The 22,813-nt window shown below is 37.7% G+C and overlaps 1 pseudogene across 1 annotated transcript; it reads right to left on the bottom strand.

The window, feature by feature from the left end:
- Nucleotides 1-2,147: 2,147 nt before the first annotated feature.
- Nucleotides 2,148-22,344, bottom strand: LOC306664279 (butyrophilin-like protein 8; annotated as a pseudogene). Its single transcript has 4 exons — nucleotides 21,435-22,344; nucleotides 18,751-19,099; nucleotides 3,324-3,349; nucleotides 2,148-2,485 (listed from the first exon to the last, which is right to left on the bottom strand). The product of its transcript is annotated as a butyrophilin-like protein 8 (transcript).
- Between the last annotated feature and the right edge of the window lie 469 nt (nucleotides 22,345-22,813).

Here is a 22,813-nt window from a genome sequence, read left to right as displayed (position 1 = left end):
ACTATGTTTTAGAAAGACTATGTAACTTATCAAGAGTCATGAGAGACAATTCTAAATGCACACCTTCTCAGTAGAGGAGATTCTATACCCACACTCTCCCCTCTGACCACCTGCTTCACTCATTGTAGCTACCTTCCTTCCTTCCTTTCTCCCTCCCTCCCTTCTTCCTTTTTTTGTGTACTGGGGATTGAGCTCATGGATGCTTTACCACTGAGCTACATCTTCAGTCTTTTTAATTTTTTTTTTTTGAGACAGGGTTTTCCTAAGTTTCTGAGACTGACCTCAAGCTTGGGATCCTCCTGCCTCATTCTCCCATGTAGCGCAGGTACGTGCCAATGCACCTGACCACAGCCCCTTGCCTATCTTCATTTCTTAAAACCCTCTTCAGCATCTATGTTCACACTCTCTTGGGGAAACTTCTTGACTAATTCCCATGTATTCATTCATGACATACACATATTAATGTTTGTGACACATACAATATATTTTAGAAACAAAATAGGCCCCACATTTGAATTCCCATATAACTGGAATTTTAAAAATTTTAGCACCAATAATTTTGTATTTTAAACATATAGAAGGTGAACATAGATAGTTGGTATCTCTAGACACTGAGTATCTAGAGACTTGTCTTGACTCCAGCCTCTAGCTTCCTCTGAGAATTTTATCAGTTACTCAACATCAGAAGCACCAGGCTTTGTGTAACTGGAAGGACAAGTAAGAGTGTATTTCTTCCCAGATGTCAGTTTTTTGGGTTCTTTATATATTCTAAATATTAATGCCCTATATGAGAAGCAGGTAGAAAATATCTTCTCCCATTTATAGACTCTCCCTTCATTCTCTTAATTTATTCCTTTGCTATGAAGAAGATTTTTAATTTGGTGTTGTCCCTCTTAGACTTCTGGTTTTATTTCTTGCACTTTAGGAGTCTTGGTAATGAAGTCTGTTCCCACACCAACATGTTAGAATATTGGGTCCATATTTTTCTCTAACAGTTTCTGAGTTGCTGATCAAATTCCTTTATCTTTGATTCACTTCAATTTGACTCTTTTGTGCAGGATGAGAGAAAGGGGTCAAGTTTCATTCTTCTACATAAGGATATCCAGTTTTCCCAGAATGACTTGTTTAAAAAGGTATCTTTCTCCAGTGTATGTTTTTGGCATCTTTGTCTGGTATCAGATACCTGTATTTATGTTGGTTTGTCTCTGTATATTCTATTCTACTCCATTAGTCATCATGTCTATTTTGATGCCAATACCATGCTGTTTTTGTTACTATGACTCTGTACTATAGTTTGAGGTTCAGTATTATGATAACGCTGACCTAGCTCTAACATAACTTTTATATTTACTGGGGAAAAGAACTTCATATAATTTGCTTTATTGAATTATTTTCTTTGTTGCAGTGATCTGGACCCAAACCCACAACATCTATGAGGCATGCCTCATAGATGATCATCAGCAAACACTCTACCATCAAAAAGATAAAAATATGATTCACATTCACTGTCTCTTTAATTTTTCTTATGACAAGTGAGGTGGGTCACTGTTCCTGACTAGCTGATAAAGAGCTAGAGTGTGACTTAGCAAACTTATCACATTTGATGGAGTTGTCACAAACTAAATTCAATGTCAGCCTTATTCTGTCCCCATTCAGGGTGGCCATGACCCATGACTCCCACATGGTAGACCAATCTCCCCTCATCTAGAAGCCATCACTGCTGTTTGCTGGGAGGCTCTGGAATCCAGACAGAACCCATAGTAGCCTAAAGGGGAGTGTGAGGTGTGGTTCCCTCTGAGGATTGCTCTTGGAGAGGAAGAGTGTGGTTGCCTATACAGAAGGCTCTTGGTCTGTGTTTTGTGGGGTGGGGATCCTTTGAAAAGAGGCTTCTCTTTCTGACCTCTGAGACACTGGATTGATGACTATGGGAGTCACATTTTTATTCTTCTTGTGCTGAAGCATGATAAATGGCCTCAATAAACCTTTGAACTGACTTGTCAAGGTATAAATGAAGGACTGCTTATTTACATTGAAAAAAAGAGATGATTCCACCCTCATAATCTAGGAAGATACTCATTCTTATCTTATACAGAGGAAGATCATATTATATGGGGATTGAATATGAAAAACACATTATCTTCCTCCTTTGTAAAGACCCAGTATCCAGTATCCCCTTTTGGCTGATATAGGTAAATGTGTTTCCCACCTAGGCACATTATCCTGACACATTCCCAAGAACCAATTTTCATTGTCTCCCACATCTACTTCCCGGCAATGTTTCCCTGAATGGAAACCCTAAGAAGCTACCACAGACTTCCTCTTAAATCTATTTTCTGTGTAGTTCACATTTTGAAGATCTTCCTTATATGTTATGGTATTCAGATCAGAAATGTAGAGCTGTGGATGAGCTGTGTCTGGGTCAAGTGTCACCTCTACTGTGATATGGGTGAGCAAAAAAAATGAGTTAGTGGGAAGGGGACTCTGACTGGGCTAGAACTCACCCTCTCTCACTGCAGATTGGTTCCGAGTAGGTTCAGGTGAGGACCCAGAACCTGAATCCCCACTGACCATTGACTATCCAGCAATTCCCTCCTCTTCTCTGCAGCCCCAATATCACCTCAATCCTACTCTTGTCCTTCTCAATAAGCCTCTTATTTAACTTTGTGAAACCTCAAATGAATCCACTATTCAGATATCCCCTCACCATTTCCTGGCCCTAACTCAATTCTTTCCCCTGCTTCCCAGAATACTGTCCATTCACTAATGACCTCAATTCTCAATTCTTTTCTTTGCCTGAAACCTTCAAACAGTATGTCCCAATTTCTGTCCTCTCCCCTCCTACACCTCTGTTTGAAGTATGTCTGGGGCAAGCTGCACTTCAGGGTGGATTTCAGCATCACAGATTATTCATCAGCAAGTTGAATGGTCTTCATATCTGACACCTTCTACACCCAGCTGAAACTGAACAAGCTCCATCTAGCATTGTTACCTGTATATTTCTGGTACTCTCTCAATTCTGAAAAGAAGAAGATGAAATATACACGTCAGTGATTACATGGAGAACAGGAGGCAATAAAAGGAGGAGCAACCAAGGGTGATCAACCTTTATGGGTATCGTGGAACCATCTGAGATCCAATGAAAGCTATGAGACCTTACTACAAAATGTTCTTCTGTATTTGTACACAATTTTAAGTTCCCCATCACAAATTTGGTTTTGTGAGTCCTGATGAACCTCAGGTTATGTGACTTTATAAGTTAGGGACTTGGAAGGGGAAGGTGAATGGAGAATGGGGAAAGGAGGATGCAGTGGTGCTTTTCTCACCTGCCTGTAATTGCTTCCTTCCCATTCTGTAAAGAATAAAGAGGAAAACATAAAATTACAAAACAGGAATGAAGGGAGAGTGTGGGTGAAAGACTCTGCATTTGATAATATTCTTAGCTGTTTGCCTGAAGTTTTTATAGCATAAAAATCAGTGTATTCAGTAGTCAATAAAAGCTTATATAAAGGCTCAAAGCATCAGGTCAGAGGAAATTGGGGATTCTTAACCATTCAGAGTTTGCATATCCTCAGAGAGTTCATGAAATCTACAGTTTCTTTCTTTAAAAATGTACCAACAGACAAAATTTTCTTCAAAAAATTGTGCATTTCCAGATCCTGATGTACAGCCTACCTCCTTATATATCTGAGAAACAAGTTTGTTAATAGATGGAGCATGTGTCCACATACTTCCTTTCCAGACGAGAGCAAAGACAACACAGACAGCTCAAACTAGGGAACCAAGAGAGACAGGAGAACAGTGTATGGAAGACTCAGAGCATGACAGGACACTACCCAATTCAGTCAATATTTTCCCTGAAACAGAAACAGCATTTAGTGGCCAATTCAAGAGTGTGCAAGGTATAAACACAACCTTGTCTCCTTGCTTAAGTTGGAAGATCTGTAAGCTGAAGTTCAAGGTTCGCCTAGAACTCTCCCACTGAGCCTCTACCCACCATCCTTGCCCTGAGTGTCTCTATCTGGAATATATCAGACAGCTGGAAGAGTGACGCGAGATTATGGCAGACAGCAGTATCACCCCTAAAGAGAAAAAAAATGATTCTTGTGACTTAAACTCTTATTGAGATTAAACATTCTTTTATCGCATCAATCTCTTTATTTCCTTGCTTAGGAAGTGTTTTCAACCTTAGAGTCTTTCTGATGGTCTTAGAAATTTGTATGAGCTTTATAGTAATGAAAATCATTCATTCATTTATTTTTTGTCCTTACTAAAAGAGGGGCCTGTCAGTGGCTGGCACTTTCCCGGGGAGCCATCATCAGCCAACTTGGAGGAGAATGAGGAATGTGGTCCCAGTGACCCAGGTGATAGGTTCCTGAAGCCTGTAGATGGAAGAATAGATTCAGAAGCACACAGGGGCATCCCTGGAACCATGAATAAGGCCCATGATTTTATATCTCACTTAGACCCTGGTATTTGGGAAAAGATATCCTCATTGCAATAATCCCAACACTTAAAATCAAGCTGATTCATCCCAATAAAATGGAAGCCAGGTGCCAAGGTGAAGGCTGGAAAAATGTCTCTGAAAAAGAGTTGCATAGGCTCTTTAATAACTTCTGAACAATGAATGCAATTAGATTCACGTTAATGAATTGTGTCATACCCTAAGATTAAAAAGTAAAAATGCAATAAAAAGTTTTGAAGATAAACAAAGGATATTTTTCTATAATACCTTCCATAGTTCTAAAATATTGCATTTCTATATAAGTCTTGATCCATCCTATTGTATATAACCTGTAATTAAGGGTTAATTTTCTTCTAAATGGATAAAACTGTGGCAGCATCATTTATTGAAAACACATTTCTTTACATAATCATTTCACGCAATTTAAATTCTATCTACATCAAGCTCCTATTGAGGCTTGGATTCATTTCAAAGCTGTATGTTATGTGCTATTGATCCACTTCTCTATCTGTTCCAATAATTCAGATTGCCTTAATCATCAACAGCTGTGGAGTACATCCAGGTATAAACTAGCCTAAGTTTCTAAATTTGGTCATACCCCACTGTGTCTGGCAATTCTTAACCATGTGCTCTACTATTTAAATTGTAGCACTATTCACAATAGCCAAGAAATTAAATTAATGTAAATGATAAAAAGATAAAGATATATATATATATATGTGATATATATATGTGGTATATATATAATATATTATACACACATACACATGATAGAATACTATTCAATCATGAAAATAATGAAATATTGGAATTTGCAAGCATTTCAAAGGAAGTGGAAAACATTATACTGAGTGAAATGTCTGATATGAAAAGAATAGTGCTTCAAGATCTCACTTGCGTGTAGAATGTCAAAAAGTTGGTCTCCTACATTGAGCTTTGTGCAATTTGATAAATCAGGTATCTCTAACAATTTTATGGACTGGCTTTCTCCAGAAGAGGTGTCTTGGGGTGTTAGTTATTTATATAACATCGACTTGGATTCCTGCTGGGCACTATGGTGTAGTCTCCCTATAGATTCTTTGGTTGTAAATAATGATTTCAGGTGCAGTGCATACTGTAGCAGAGCCACAGAGACCCTCTGTCTCTGTATGTAACACAAAAGTGGGAGCAGTTCAGGCAGGTGTGGTGCAGACCACAATGGGTTTAGGGTGCTATGTGATTACTTCTACACTGAGAATGGTGACCTCCTTTAGGTGCTATCTCTGCCATTAGCTAGGGCCTCTTCACTGGCAGCCCTAGCAATGGTAGGGGGACTGAGGCACTTGACCTCCAACCAGTCAGTTGTACAAGCCCTATGCTACAAGGAGAGAGAGGTAGTGGCAGAAACAGCAACACCCCCTCTGAGGCACTTGCATTCAGTCCTGACAGCAGCATGTGGCCAGGCAAGGTACATGTGCATGGTGGTGGTGCAAACTGTAGGTGGGAAGGCAGCAAGAACCTTGGTGTTTCTCTCTGCTAGTGTCAGGGCATCTCAGGAACAGGAAAGAAGCTGACACCAGATATAATCCCTGGACCTTTTTTGACTGAGTAACCAAGGAGTGGGTCAATAGCTGGAGAAGAGGATTTTCTATCACAATTTCTACAGCTAATGCATGCATCTGGGGGATGGGTTGATAATCAGAGTTGCTTAAGACATCCTCAAGGACTGGAGTTGTAGCTCAGTGGTAGAGTGCTTCCTGGCATATGTGAGGCCCTGAATTCAACCCTCAGCACCACATATAAATAAATAAATTAAAGATTCATTGACAACTAAAAAATATTTAAAACAGAAGAATTCTGCCCTATGGGCAGGGCAGAATTGGGAACCATGGTTTACTTCCCACCCTACCAGTAATAGGCCTGAGCCCAGTGCAGAGGAGAGGGTAGAAAAACCTCCTGGAAATATGCCACCAGTACTGGCACTGACATGAGTTCACAGGTGGTTCATCATAACCTTGATCTCAGAGATAGTGCCCTGATATCAATGTAAGAGCACAAGAAATATGAAAAACAAAGTTGCTTCCAAAAGAACAAAATAACTCTCCAACAACAGATCATAGAGAAATTGATATTAATGAAATGCATAATAAAGAATAAATAGAACAAAAAATAATGGTTATAAAAAGAGCTCAGTGAGATCCAAGAGAATATATATAAGCAAGTTAAATAAAAATTATAAACAGAATGCAGGATATGAATGAGAAATTCAGCAAAAATATAGCATATTTTGGGATTTTAATTGGAATTGCATTAAATCTGTGTAGCGCCTTTGGAAGTATGGCCATTTTGATAATATTAGTTCTGCCTATGCAAGAACATGGGAGATCTTTCCATCATCTAAGGTCTTCTTCAATTTCTTTCTTAAATGTTCTGTAGTTTTCATTGTAGAGATCTTTCACCTCTTCGGTTAGATTGATTCCCAAGTATTTTTTTTTTTTGAGGTTATTGTGAACTATTGTGAACAGTGTGTTTTTCCTCACTTCCCTTTCAGATGTTTCATCACTTATGAATAAAAAAGTTTTAGATTTATGTGTGTTGATTTTATATCCTGCTATTTTGCTGAATTCATTTATCAGGTCTAGAAGTCTTCTGGTGAAGTTTTCTATATCTCTAAATATAGAATCATGTCATCAGCAAATAGTGACAGCTTGAGTTCTTCTTTTCCTATTCGTATCCCTTTAATTTCTTTGGTCTGTCTAATTGCTGTGGCTACTATTTCAAGGACAATGTTAAATAGAAGTGGTGAAAGAGGGCATTCCTGTCTTGTTCTGGTTTTTAAAGGGAATGGTTTCAGGTTTTCTCCATTAAGAATGATGTTGGCTGTGGGCTTAACATAAATAGCCTTTACAATGTTGAGGTATATTTCTACTGTCCCTATTTTTTCTAGTGTTTTGAGTATGAAGGGGTGTTGTATTTTGTCAAACGCTTTCTCTGAATCTATTGAAATAATCATATGATTCTGAACCTTAAGTCTATTAATGTGACGAATTACATTTATTGATTTCTGGATGTTGAGCCAACCTTGCAACCCTGGGATGAACCCCACTTGATTGTGGTGCACTATCTTCTTAATATGTTTTTGTATTCAATTTGCCAGAATTTTGTTAAGAATTTTTGTGTCTATATTCTTCAGAGATATCGGTCTAAAATTTTTTTCCCTTGATGTGTCTGTCTGATTTGGGTATCAGAGTGATACTAGCTTCATAGAATGAGGTTGGAAGGGTTCCCTCCTTTTCTGTTTCATGAAATACTTCGAGGAGTATTGAAATGAGTTCTTTGAAGGTCTTGTAGAACTTGACTGAGAATTCATTTGGTCTTGGACTTTTCTTTGGGTGGTAGGCTTTGATGGCTTCTGCTATTTCATTGCTTGATCTGTTTAAATTGTGTGTGTCCTCCTGATTCAGTTTGGGAAGATCATATGTCTCTAGAAATTTGTCAATGTCTTCAATATTTTCTATTCTGTTGGAGTATAGATTTTCAAAGTAGCTTCTCATTATGTTATGTATTTCAGTGGTGTCTGTCATGATATCTCCTTTCTCATTATGAGTTTAAGTAATTTGAGTATTTTCTCTCTTCTTTGTTAGTGTGGCTAAGGGTTTATCTATTTGTTTACTTTTTCAAAGAACCAACCTTTTGTCTTGTCAATTTTTTGAACTGTTTCTTTTCTTTCAATTTCATTGATTTCAGCTCTGGTTTTAATTGTTTCCTGTCTTCTACTACTTTTGGTGTTGTTCTGTTCTTTTTCTAGGGTTTTGAGATGTAATATTAGGTCATTTAGTTGTTGACTTTTTATTCTTTTCTTGAATGTATTTCATGCAATAAATTTTCCTCTTAGTACTGCTTTCATAGTGTCCCAGAGATTTTGTTATATTGTATGGTCATTCTCATTTACCTCTAAGAATTTTTTATCTCCTCCCTGATGTTTTCTGTTATCATGCTTCATTCAATAGCATATTATTTAGTTTCCAGGTGTTGAAGTAAATTCTGTTTTTTATTTTATCGTTTAGTTCTAATTTCATTCCATTATGATCTGATAGAACACAAGGCAGTATCTCTATTTTTTGCATTTACTAAGGGCTGCTTTGTGGAATAATAAATGGTCTATTTTAGAGAAGAATCCATGTGCTGCTGAGAAGAAAGTGTATTTGCTCATTGATGGATGGAATATTCTATATATGTCTATTAAGTCTAAGTTATTGATTATGTTATTGAGTTCTATGGTTTCTTTGTTTAGTTTTTGTTTAGAGGATCTATCCAGTGGTGACAGCAGTGTGTTAAAGTGACCCAGAATTATTGTATTGTGGTCTATTTGAGTTCTGGAATTGAGAAGGATTTGTTTGATGTACATGGATGAGCTGTTGTTTGGGGCATAAACATTTGCGATCACGTCTTCCTGATTTATGGTTCCCTTAAGCCATATGAAATGCCCTTCTTTATCCCTTCTGACTAACTTTGACTTGAAGTCCACTTTATCTAAGGATAGAAACCCCCACTTTTTTACTGTGTCCATGTGCGTGATAGGTTTTTTCCCATCCTTTCACCTTTAGTCTGTGAATGTCCTTTTCTATGAGATGAGTCTCTTGAAGGCAGCATATTGTTGGGTCTTTCTTTTTAATCCAATCTGCCAGTCTATGTCTTTTGATTAATGAGTTAAGGCCATTAACATTCAGGGTTATTATTGAGATATGATTTGTATTCCCAGTCATTTGGGCTTATTTTTAACTTGACTTGGTATCTCCTTTGAATGGTTTTTCCTTTAAGGTAGTTCCTCCCTTTGCTGACCTACATTGTTATTTTTCATTTCCTCCTCATGGAATATTTTGCTGAGAATATTCTGTAGCACAGGCTTTCTATTTGTAAATTCTTTTAACTTTTGTTTATCATGCAAGGATTTTATTTCACCTTCAAATCTGAAGGTTAGTTTTGCTGGGTATAGGATTCTTGGTTGGCAACCATGTTCTTTCAGAGCTTGAAATATATTGTTCCAGGCCCTTCTAGCTTTTAGAGTCTGGGTTGAGAAATCTGCTGATATCTGTATTGGTTTCCCCCTATATGTAATCTGATGCTTTTCTCTCGCAGTCTTTGAAATTCTCTTTATTTTGTATGTTAGACATTTTCATTAGAATGTGCCTTGGTGTGGATCTGTTGTAATTTTGTGCATTTGGTGTTCTGTAAGCCTCTTGTATTTGATTTTCCATTTCATTCTTTCAGTTCGGGAAATTTTTTGATATTATTTTATTGAATAGGTTGTTCGTTCCTTTGGTTTGTATCTCTGTGCCTTCCTCAATCCCAATAATTCTTAAATTTGGTCTTTTCACAATGTCCCATAGTTCTTGGAGGTTTCATTCATGATTTCTTACCATCTTCTCTGTTTGGTCAACTTTATTTTCAAGATTAAATATTTTGTCTTCATTGTCTGAGGTTCTGGTTTCCAAGTGATCTCGTCTGTTCATGATGCTTTCCATTGAGTTTTTCATTTGGTTTATTGTTTCCTTTATTTCAAGGACTTCTGTTTGTTTGTTTAGAATCTCTATCTCTTTGTTGAAATGATCTTTTGCTTCCTGCAGTTGCTCTTTCAACTCCTTATTCAAATGATCATTCACTGCCTGCATTTGCTCTCTTATCTCATCCTTTGCTTCACTAATCATTTTAATAATGTATATTCTGAACTCCTTTTCTGACATTTCTTCTACCACGCTGTCACTGGCTCCTATTAATATAGAATCTAGGTTTGTTTGGAACATTTTCTTCCCTTGTTTTTTCATGTTGTTCACATATCTTCCCCTCTAGCAGTGCAGATCTGGGGTCTTGCAGTTTTCCCCCTATTGGCTTATAGTGACCTTATAGGTTTCCAAAACCTCTTCTTTAAGGAGGAGATCAATATTAGATGCACCCACTACAGACAATATGCAGCCCTAAACCAAATAGCCCTTATGAAGACGTTAACAATATTGTCATAATAAACAGAGAGGATGAGTTCAATTATTATCTACAGTATAACAAATAGATTTGCCATAAGGTCTGCAGTTTCTAATGGAAGACAAAGACGATGGGGAGGGGGTGTAGGATGTAACTGTTAATGGGATAAGAAAAGAGTATATAGAAGTTCTAGATCATAGAAAGAGTGAAAGTGTAATCAAAAGATATTGGTCGTTAGCATGAGAAAAGGGAGAAAGAGACTCTGAGGAAACAGGTAAACAAAAGGAAAATAGAGCAAGAAAAGTAAAGAAATAAAAACTTTAAATTTTTCAAAAAGAAGAAAACAAAAAAAGAAAAAAATCTACACTATAACAGTCATATAATATTCAAACCTCCCAGTCTTCACTAGCCTGATGCCTGAGAGGTACCTGACAATGAGCTTTTAGTATTCAACAGGTGTCTCAGGATGGGATTTGCCCCACCTAAAGATGGGAGCTTCCATTTCCAGGATAATCCAAGATGGCCACTCTGGCTTCCAAAAGTGGTGGCAAATGGGGAGCTGCAACTTGGGCCTGGGCGTGGTCAGCCAGGGGTCCTGGAGGCGAGGTGCAATTGGTCAGGTAGAAGTCCTGGAGGCAGGGTGCAGGCAATTGGGCTGAGGGGTCCTGGAGATGGACCTCAGTCAGTCCAGCTGGGAGTCCTGTAGGTCCTAGATGTTGTCTCAAAATGGCAGCAGCCACATATAATCAAATCTGCAGGTACTATGACAGTGGACTTCCAGGAAACAGCAGGCAGCTGGTGATTCACTGGCAGTCTGCAGGTGGTCTGCAGGCTACTGCAGGTTGACCTGGGGCAGTGGGTGATGAGTAGGTGAAAGGCAGGCGATGGGCAGGCAACAGGCAGGCAAACAGGCAAATGGGAGATGATAGGCACCAGTCAGTGAGCAATTGGCACTCCAAAAGTAGTTGATATGCTGGCAGACTTCAGGTGATTGCAATGGACAAATGTGGTAAACAGCAGGGAATCAATAAACAGCAAAGACTGCCTCACAGAGAAATAGATACCCTCTGCTTGAAACCCGAGTTATGGAGTGACAAGGAACACAACCTCCCTCTAGTCCACCATCTTGAATCTCAAGATAGCATATTTTAAAAGAACCAAACAGAAATCTTGCAATAAGCCAGATGTGGTGGCTCATGCTTGTACTCTCAGCAAATTGGGAGGCTGAGGCAGGAAGATTGCACGTATGAAGCCAGTTTCAGCAATTTAGTAAGAACTTCAGCAACTTAGACCCTGTCTCAAAATGAAGAAGAGAAAGGGAGTCACCTAAAGATGTTCAATTCAAGATCGATGGTGATCCCTAATCTCTCCACAGTACAGAAAGAAGGCAATGAAGAAACAGCTGAAAAGTGAGGTGACAGAGTTAAAGATCTAAGATCCAACATTAGACAGTCTGAGACCTGGAGAAACTTGACATTCAGTTACTACAGCAGAAAATAAAGGCAGAGTTTTTAAATCCCAAACTTGGACCAGAGGGAGGAGGTAGTGGAGCAATAGAGATAAAAGAGGGAGAGGAAAAGCTCAAAAACTCATTCCCTTAACAATATGCAGAGAAAAAAGCTGCCAAATTAAAATGCAGCCAGAGCAATGGGTCATAGAAGAGCATCAAGTAGTTTAACCTAAATTATGAACAGAGAGACATGCTGAGCATGGTGGTCATTTTGTGGAGCTCACACTGGCCAGATACCCAAGAGGAAATTAAATAAACACCTCCTCACTTCCAGACAGCAACAAATTGAACCAGAGGGAATATTCCTGCAGTATGATGTTTCAATAATTTGTCTAGAAGGAACCTGTAGAGGTCTAGTTATTAGCCAAACTTACTGAAACCCTCTCCTCCTCACCATATATTCCATAGATGTATAATATGTCAAAATATACTCTACTATCATGTATATCTAAAAAGAAGAAATAAAAATAAAAATAAATAAATTTTTTAAAAAGAAAATTTCAGACCAAAATCCATGATGAACATAGATGCAAAAAATCTTAATAAAATACTGGCAAATCACAAACAAAAATATATTTAAAAGATAGTGCAACATGAACAAGTAGGGTTCATCTCAGGGATACATATGGAAATCAATAAGCATAATTCATCACATCATTAGACAATAGACTTCAAGACAAGAATCACATGATTATCTCAATAGAAGCAGAAAAAGTATTTGACAAAATTCAGCATACATTCATGCTCAAAACACTAGAAAAACTAAGGCTAGTAGGAACATACCTCAACATTTTAAAAGCTAAACCTAAGGCCAACATCATTCTAAATGGAAAAAAGTAATTGAAAGCATTACTTCTAAAAACTGGAACAAGACAGGAATGTCTTATTTCACAACTCCTATACAACATAGTCCTCAAAATCCTAGCCAGAGCAATAAGACAACAGAAAGAAATTAAAAGAATATGAAAAAGAAAAGAAGAGCTCAAACTCTCCTTATTTCCAGAGACATGATTCTACATTTATAAGACTCAAAAGACTCCACCAGAAAATTTTAAATGAATTCAGCAAAGTAGCAGGATATAAAATTAATACCCAATAATCAATCATGTTCCTATATATCAGTGATTAATACACTGAAAGAGAAACTAGGAAAACTATCCCATTCATAATAGCCTCAAAAAATAAAATATTTGAGAATCAATCTACAAAAAGAGGTGAAGGATCTTTGCAGTGAAAACTATAGAACACTAAAGAAAGAGATTGAAGAATATCTTAGAAGATGGAAAGATCTCCCATGTTATTAGTATTGTCCAAATGGTCAACTACCAAAACCACTATACAGATAATGCAATGCCTACTAAAATTCCAGTGATGTTCCTTATAGAAATAAGAAAAGCAGTCATTAAATTTATTTGAAAAAATAAGAGGTTCAAAATAGCCAAAGCAATCCTCAGTGAGAAAAGTGAAGCAGGAGGCATCACAAATACCTGACCTTAAATTACACTGCAAAGCTATAGTAACAAAAACAGCATGGTATGGCACAGACATGAAGACCAATGGAAAAGAATAGAAGACAGAGAGACAAACCCACATAAATACAGTTATCTCATACTACACAAGAGCACTATAAACATACATTGTAGAAAAGATAGTCTCTTCAACATGTGGTACTGGGGAAACTGGACATTACTTTGTAGCAAAAATGAAAATAACCCCTCAAACAAACCCCTCAAACTCAACACAAAGTGGATCACTTAGGCATCAGACCAGAGATCCTGCACCTAATAGAAGAAAATGTAGGCCCAAATCTACATCATGTTGGCTGGGAAATGACTTCCTTAACCAGAGTCCTAAAGTGCAAGAAGTAAAATCAAGAATCAACAATTGGGATGGAATCAAAAAAAAGCTTCTTCACAACAACAAAAACCATCAAGAATGTGAAGAGACAGCCTAAAGATGGGAGAAAGTCTTCACCACCTGTACCTCAGATACAGCATTAATCTCTAGGACATACAAAGAACTCAAAAAACTTAACACCAAAATAACAAATAACCCAATTGATAAATGGGCAAATAAACTTAACAGGCACTTCACAGAAGAAGGAATATGAATGGTCAAAAAATATATGAAAAAATGTTCAACATCTCTAGCAATTGGAGAAATGTAAATCAAAATTACACTGATTCCATCTCACTACAGTCAGAGTAGCAATTATCAAGAATACAAGTAACAATATGTATTGGCAAGGAAGTGGGGGAAAAGGCTCACTCATACATTGCTGGAGGGGCTGAAAATTGATGCAATCACTCTGGAAAGCAGTATGGAGATTCCTCAGTAAACTGGGAATGGAAACATCATTTGACCCAGTTATCTCATTCCTTGGCATATACCCAAAGTACTTTAAAATCAGCCTACTACAGTGACACTGTCACATCAATGTTTATAGCAGCTCAATTCACAATATCTAACCTGTGGAATCAACCTAGATACCCTTCATAGATGAACGGATAAAGAAACTGTGGTATATATACAAATGGAATATTACTCAACCACAAAGAAGAATGAAATTATGGCATTTGCTGGTAAATGGATGGAACTGGAGACTATCATGCTAAGTGAAACAAGCCAATCCCAAAAAACCAAAGGCCAAATGTTTATGTAGATACTAAAACATTAAGTGAGTGGAGAATAGAAGTTCATTGGATTAGACAAAAGGGAATGTAGGAAAGGGAGGGGTATGGGAATAGGAAAGTCAGTAGAATAAATCAGACAGAATTTTTCTGTGTTCATATATCAATACATAACCAGTGAACCCCCACATCATGTATAACTGCAAAAATAGGAACTAATAGGAACTAAATAGAATAAGTTATACTCCATGTATGTATAATATATCAAAATACACTCTATTATCATAAGAAACAAGAGAACAAATAAAATAATGGTAGCAACAACATTGCCTTTACAAATAAAAATGAATCCAAAAGATAAAGAACGCTGCTGACTGATCCAGAATGTGTGCTATTCCATATCCTCATATGGAAAGACACCTTGTTTCTCCTGGTTGTTCACAGAGAGCCAAGGAAGGAACCATTTGACATCACTTTAGTGTGGCCAACGGCTGTGGGAGCAAGTTCAGGAGCTGAGAACTAGGAAATGTGACCTGGATCTAAAAAACAAACCTGCAAGATGACTGCTGCATGACCCCTAGTGTGCCTAGGAGAGGAGAAGAAAATCAGGCACAGATGTGTTTCACTCAGGGGAATATGGGTCATAGAGACCCTAGAGAGACTGGTTCCCTCCCCCTTTGAGTCTGGAATCTCACAGAACCAGTGGGGGTGGGACAGAAATTTGAACAGGTGGGCAAGTGTGACTGTGCTTGGAGACGACCCAGGAGGCCAGGAAGGGCAGGGTTCATGGGTGGCAGAGGAGGCAAAGGATTGGTTCCTCCACCACATGAGTACAACCCAGCAGAGACTCCTGTCATGCAGGATAGGCAGCTTCTGGACCCTGAAGGTGTGCTGATTTACAATCTTTAGACCAATGGCCATTCATCAAAGAATCTTGGGCCTGACTAGATCTAAGCCCCACCTTTAAGAGCTCTGCCTATAGAAACTCCTTTCACAGAACTCTACAGAGACCCCACCCAATAGTGAACCTGAGAACACTCTCCAACCCACTCTACCTTGTACTGCCAAGAAGGGAAGCTGAGATTTTAAACACCAACCTGATGAGCAACACAGAAAAGAGGAAGGATTCTCTGCCTGTGATCACTACTCCTTACATTGTATATACTTCAAGAAGAAATGGAAAGAAAGACATTTGAAAACCAGCAAAGGGAGAAACTACCGTAGAATAATAGTCAATCAAAGGTGAAATTAATTCAAATTAAAAACCAGAAATAAATCAAAGTAACAGGGAATAAAAATCATTTCTCAATAATAGCATTGGATGTAAATTACCTAAACTCATCAATCAAAAGACAGACTGGCAGATTGGATTTAAAAATAAGTCTCAACAATATACTGTCCTTAAGAGACCCACCTCAGAGGCAAAGAAATGCACAGACTGAAGGTAAAAGAATGGGAAAAAAACATATAATTCACATAAACATAAATAAGTAGGTGTTTTATTCTCATATCAGATAGAGTGGACTTAAAGTCAAAGTTAATCAGAAGAAACCAAGGAGTTCATTTCATACTGCTTAAGGGAATTAAACAACAAGAAATAACTGTCATCAATATTTAGGCCCCACAAATGGATCCTCTACATACGCCTAGGCTTACAGATTTTTTTTCCACCCTATGAGCTTATAGTGTCCCTGAAAATTTCCAGTACTTCACAGTTTAGCGGGAGACAAATGATAACAATGACCAGTGCAAATGATGTACACGATTAAGCCAAATAGTTCCTGCTATTACATCTGCAATCTTAATTGTCACTATAAACAGAAATGACATGATCAGTTATTGACCACAGTAAAAACAGTAAGTCTGTAAAAGGGTTTACAATTTTGAATGGTGAACAGGGAGAGAACAGATGAGATGTGTAGGTTGTGAAGATTATGAGGGAGGAGGACAGAAAATATTTTAAAAAATAAAAATATAAAAAATTAAAGGAAAAGTGAAAGAGAATAATATAGATTGGCTGTTAGCAGAAGAAAAGAGAGAAAGAGGATCAAGGGAAATAGATAAGTGAGAAGACACTTTAATTATATATAAAATAAAAATTTAAAAATAAGTAAAAAATAAAATTTTAAAGTAAAAAATAAAATAATACAATATAAAACAGAAATTTGCTAATCAAACATCCTAGCCCTCAAAATACTGAGCCATGAAAAATAACTATTTTCAAAAAATGCTAGAAATGAGGAAAAAAGACACATACGTATGTGTCCATGAACCATTCATAAGACAGAAAAAAAGGGAAAAAAAAGATCTCAGTGAAAAGCTAAAGAATTGTTTCTGATGGTGTTTAAAAGATTCTTGGCTTCCCTTCTCAGCAGTGTTAGGTGAAGCGGGTTAGAGTGTGATGTCTGCTCCGTCTTCAGGGTGGGGTCAGTAGAGGTGAGAGGAGATCCCATAGGTGGAGTTCCTGGAGGTGTGGTTTAGGCCTAGATAGGTTCCAGGTTCTTTAAATGGTGATTAGTCTAACGATTTTCAATCAGTGCATGTCTACGGCCCAGGAGTTGCTGGTCCACACTGAGAGACTGCACCTCAAGAATCTCCTCTAGGTTCCACTCATGTGGCAAAGGAACCCAATCCTCTGTCTTTTCCATCACCCACAGATCCCGCATTTCCTGGTGTCTTGGGTTCAGTCTCCAAACTCAATCACTCCTACCCCCACCCTTGCAAATTTCCAGGTGAGAGCTTCTCATCCAACTGGTCCTGTGAGCCTCCAGACCCAAGGGGGAGAGGGGTGCCACGTGGGTTTCTATAACATGTATTCCCCTGTGTAAACCCCTCTCTGTGCTTGATTTCCTCCTGGTCACTTAGGCATTCTCCATGTCATGTGGTGTGGGTTTGCAAGGCCTATATTTTGGGCCCAACTTGGGTTTGCCAGGAATGGGCTCCCTCAGCTGCTGGCCCCCATGGCACAGCTGCAAGATGGCTCTGTCCTCTGTGGGCTGCCAGGAGAGATGTGGCGTCTTTACCACACAAGGATATTGTGCAGCACACTTTTCTGGTTAGTCCAAAGTGTTTTTGATCTCTGATCTCTCTGCACTAGTCACCCTCCTAAAAACGTGGGTTCCTTTAAATCCCTTATCTCTGCACTTTGCTCATGGAGAGACCACTTTGGCACCAGCAGCAGCAATGGTACTGAAGAGTTCTATTATATCCAACCTCCTAAATCCCTAATCTGCCTCAGTATCTAGTATTAACTCCCAGTAAAGCCCCCCAACCCCTTTTGTTCACCTACCTTGCTGAGAAGCTGCCTATCTGCTTTTTTGGTTTCACACTACAGAGCAGTCTGGAAAGTGACCTCCTCTATTCCACCATTTTAAACCTCTCCTCTTTTTCTTTTGTTGACACAAACGTATCTATGATGGTATACCTTCAATTTGATGTTTTCCCCACTTCTCTTCAGTTAATAGTTCACATGTATTAGACTTTTCTCTTATGAATTGCAACAACTCAGATTGTTTTAAAAATCGATCTATATTCTTTCTCTTTTAACTGGTAAATTAGGACCTTTTGCATAGTAATTACTGACATATTTGGATATCCACGAATTAACCTATTTTTTTAAAATCTTCCTGAAATGATCTACATTTTAAAAAATTTTATTCAGTTTCATAAGACAATGAAAATATATTTTCTCAAAAATTAGTAAACCTGTTAAAAGTAAAATTTTCCCCTTGTTTCTAGAGTTAGTTTTTTAAGAGTTGAATGTGGAGGGGTGCACTACATACTGATCATGTAGTAAAGAAAATACTCAATCCTACTTCTCTGGAATTGTAAACAAGTCTGTTTTTACCTATTGTTGTTGTTGTGGTTATTGTTGTTGTTATTATTATTATTATTATATTTCAATTTTGGGGATTGAACCAGATGACACATGCTAAGAAGGCACTAAACCACAGTCTCACTAAGTTGCTCAGGCTGTCCTCAGACTTGCAATCCTCCTGGCTCAGCCCCCTAAGAAGCTGGGACTACAGGTATGTAACACTGTGCCTGGTAATTATTTCATTGTTTATATCTCATCAACCTTGACTTTCAAAATCAATCATTAAAACTGGTACATATTAAACAAGAATCAGAAACAGAGAGGTTCCTATTCTCCCTCTGGGTTACCCAAGCATTCATCCCTCTCCTCCCTACTCACCTCTTATCCACACTCTGGATTCCATCTCTTGGCTCAGGTCAGGGTGCTGAGTGGAGCACGACATGCTCCCAATATTCTCCTGGACTATAAATGAGGACTCCACATCAAATGGACTATGTCTGTCTGCAGTTATCTTGGAGTCTGAAGATAAATCATGTCCCAGTGGGTCTTTCCACTTCACAGTGGGCTGGGATAACCAACCTGAGGACTGGCATAGTAGCTGGATGCCTCCATCAACAATTCCCTTTATAGAAATGGGAGGAGCTGAGCCCAGTGTTGGGGAGAAAAGAAGGAAAATATGAAAATGAAGATAATATCCCAAGGCCACAGTTGTTCTCATCCAGCTCCATCAATCCCATAGTCATAACTCTCACCCCTTTGTTTTTGTCTCATGCACACACATACACTTATAACACACCTGCACATCCCTGTGTGGTACTTCTTCAGTTAATGTGCATTTATTACATGCTTAGATATTTCTAAGCACTAAATACGAAGATGTGAAAAAGATAGAGGTCCTTCCATTGAGGAAATTTTCAGAAGGTCAACTGAAGAGGAGAGAAAACTGAGCTGCCAGGTCTTCCTGTAACTCATTAAAGCAAAAATGAGCCAGGAATAGTGGCACATGCAACTTAAAAAATAAAAAGGGCTGGGATGTGACTCAGTGGTTAAATGTCCCTGGTTTTAATCCCTGGTAAACAAATAAATGGAAGGAGAAGGAAGGAAGGAAGGAAGGAAGGAAGGAAGGAAGGAAGGAAGGAAGGAAGGAAGGAAGGAAGGAAGGAAGGAAGGAAGGAGATTCCATATAGGAAATGAGGAACAAAAACTGTAAGATATAGAATGTAAATATCTAAATGATAGAAGTCTCTTCTTATTACTATTACTCTGAATGCAAATGGTTAAAATCAGAAGGCAGATATTGGCAGAATAAATTTTTTAAAATACAATTCAACTAGATGCCATCTATAAGAGACTCACATGTAAGGACACATATGGGTTGCAAGTGAGAGATAGACAAAGAGGTTCTAGGCAGAAACCAAAAGAGAGCAAACAGCTCTACTAACATCAGACAAAGTAGGTGGTAAATCAAAACATAATGCAAATATGGATATCACATAAAAATAACAGGTTCTACACAGAGAAGATGTAACAAATACAAACATATATGCACTTAAAATAACAGATCACAGAAACATACAAAGCAAAAAGTGGCAGAAATGAAGAGAGGTATAGTTCTACATTTTAGTAGAGAAATTCTTTACGCTTCTAAATTGTTGACAGAACAACTGGATAGAATATAAATATGAAAATAAAAGATTTGAAGAACACACCAAAGCAACAAAATGTAACAGCCATTTAGAACACTCCAACCCCAAAATAGATTACATTCTTCTCAAGTGCATATGGGATATTCTCTGGAATACACAATATGAAGTATGTCTCAATAGATTTTAAAAGATATAGGTCACCTTTTCTGAAACAATGGTATAAAATTTGAAAGTAAAACCCAAAGAAAAACTGGAAATTTTGCAAATTGTGGGAATTAACACAGTCTTAAAAAACCAATAGACCCAGAAAAAAGCACAAGGGAAATGAGAACATGTTTGGAGATAACAGACAAAACCACAACATACCAAAACTGACAGGACACAAAGAAAGTGATGCTGAGTGAGGATGAAATATATAGCTATACAGGAGTACACTAAAATGAAGTTAGATTTCCTTAAGATTTACAACATAAGGAATGTGAAAAAGAGGAGCAAATTAAACCCAAAGCTAGCAGAAGAAAGAAAATAATAAAGATCAGAACTGAAGTGAATAAAACAAAAATAAAAATGGTAGAGAAAAAAACAATGAAACCAAAAATTATTTCTTCAAAAAGATTAACAAAGTTGAAAAAATTAAAATGACTAAAATTAAAATATATATATCATGAATACCAAATGCTGTTGAGAAGAAATCAGAATACTCATACACTGTTTGTAGGAATGTAAAAATAAAACATTCACTCTAGAAAGCATTTTTGCAATTTCTTTTAAAACTAAACATGCACTTGTATAACCCAGCAATTACACTCCTGGGCATTTCTCCTCCCAAAATGAAACTTATATCTGTACAAATTATGCACAAATGTTCATAACATCTTAATTTGTCATAAACTAAAAATAGAAATAACCAGCCCACTCCTTCAATGGATGAGTGGTTAAACAAGTTATGGTGCATCCATACCTGATAATACTATTCAGCAATAAAAGAAAGAAAATGTTGATAGAAGAAAACTTGAAAGAATCTCAAGAGCATGACATTGAACAGAAAAATCTGATCCTGCAAGATCATATACTGCATAATTCTGCTTATATATCACTCTTGAATAACAAAATTATGGGAATGGAAAACAGATTAATCAATGCCAAGTGACGGTAGATGGTAGGGATGGAGGAGGGTGAGAGCAAACAGAGGGAGGACTTTGTGGTAATGAGATAGTTGATAGGGTAGTGTCATGAATCTGAACATAGGACAGAATTATGTACACAAATGAATAAACTGATAGTGTAGTATGCTTTTTTTCTAAATAAATAATCCTGGATTTTAAATCTTTTGACTTAACAAACTGTAAAGTTCAGAACATTTTTATTACAATGAAGTAATGAGTTTTCAGGAATAAGCAACTGACCTGACACCTGCAGCTACCAAGTGGCCTTCTGGTTATAAGTCTGGGAGCTGAATCAGCATCCATACAGGCCAGCATTTGAGGAAGTGACTTTCTTTAGTTTCAGGGAGACAGGCCCATCTACAATGAAGTCCTTCATCAACACAGTTCTTTCTTGATAGACTGGCATCTGCATATATTTCTGGTCTTTTCCATCCCTGGAGAGATGGACCACATCAGAGAACTGATCCTTGAAGAACCTCACTTCCATGGCCTCTGCATTTGTCTCAGGAAGGAGGAAGCAGGTGAAGATTATGTCCTCGCTCTCCAGCACATGGACAGGTTTATCTGGCCCAATCGCTTGCCATTGGTCTGTGGGAGTAAATACAAGAGATAACTGAGCAAAACCTACCCAGGGTGGTGATGTGCATGAAGGTGGAACATTTATCATGATCCCCTTTTTAAGCCCAGAGATATATCTGCATATCCCTACACTTGACAGAACATATCCATATAACTTGATTTATTTGGTTTCCAAAGCCTGAGAGGTGTATTTTATTAATATTGCCATTTTCAAGGTGAAAAAATCTTGTCACAGAGAAACTAAGTAAGTTATCCAGAGGCATGAGGGGCACTTTCCAAAAGCAGACCTTTTCACTAGAAGAGAGTATATACCCCCATTCTCTTTCCTCTACTCATCTACCTCAATTAAAACTCAAAACAGTACTTTTTTTCCATTTTCCTTGGTAAAAATACAAAAAACACCCTTTTTTCAATGACCTAGAAGAGTAAGTATTATGAGGTGATTAAATCTCCATCTTGCAGACATTGGCTTCCTTATTTTGTAAATATTTTGTTGATACAATTAGAGGAATACATGTTCTCTACCTATAAAGATTTATTTGTACTTCCTTATTATCTGCATACTTATTCTGCAGAATTCTGAAAGAATGTAAGACACTTTAACTAGGATAATTTACCATTTTTATTTCAGACATTTGTTCTTTGGTGCACTTATGTTGTGAATATTCCTTCCATGAAGTGCAATCTTTTACACTTTTTCCACTTATAATTTTGACTTTAAATGGTACTTCTAATGTTTTATCAACATATATTTTTGTAATTGATGGAATTGTGTTCCCCTGCCCAAATACTCTATTGTAGCTAATTTCCAACGTGATGGTGTTTGGAGATGGGACCTTTGGTAGGTGATTAGGATTAGACTAATTCAAGAGGGCAAGGTCCTTTTCCAGTGAGATTGGTGTCCTTATAACAGAGGGAGAGATGCTGGAGTGTTCTCTCTTCCTTCCCTCTCCTCCCCACCTCTCTGTGAAAGTGTGCAGTGGAACAGCCATATGAGGACACAGAGTCTATCTCTGAACCAGAAAGACAGCCCACACCAGAAATC

Source organism: Sciurus vulgaris (assembly GCF_902686455.1).
Source record: "Sciurus vulgaris genome assembly, chromosome: 6".
NCBI lineage: Eukaryota > Metazoa > Chordata > Mammalia > Rodentia > Sciuridae > Sciurus > Sciurus vulgaris.
This window is presented reverse-complemented; position numbering and strand designations above follow the sequence as displayed.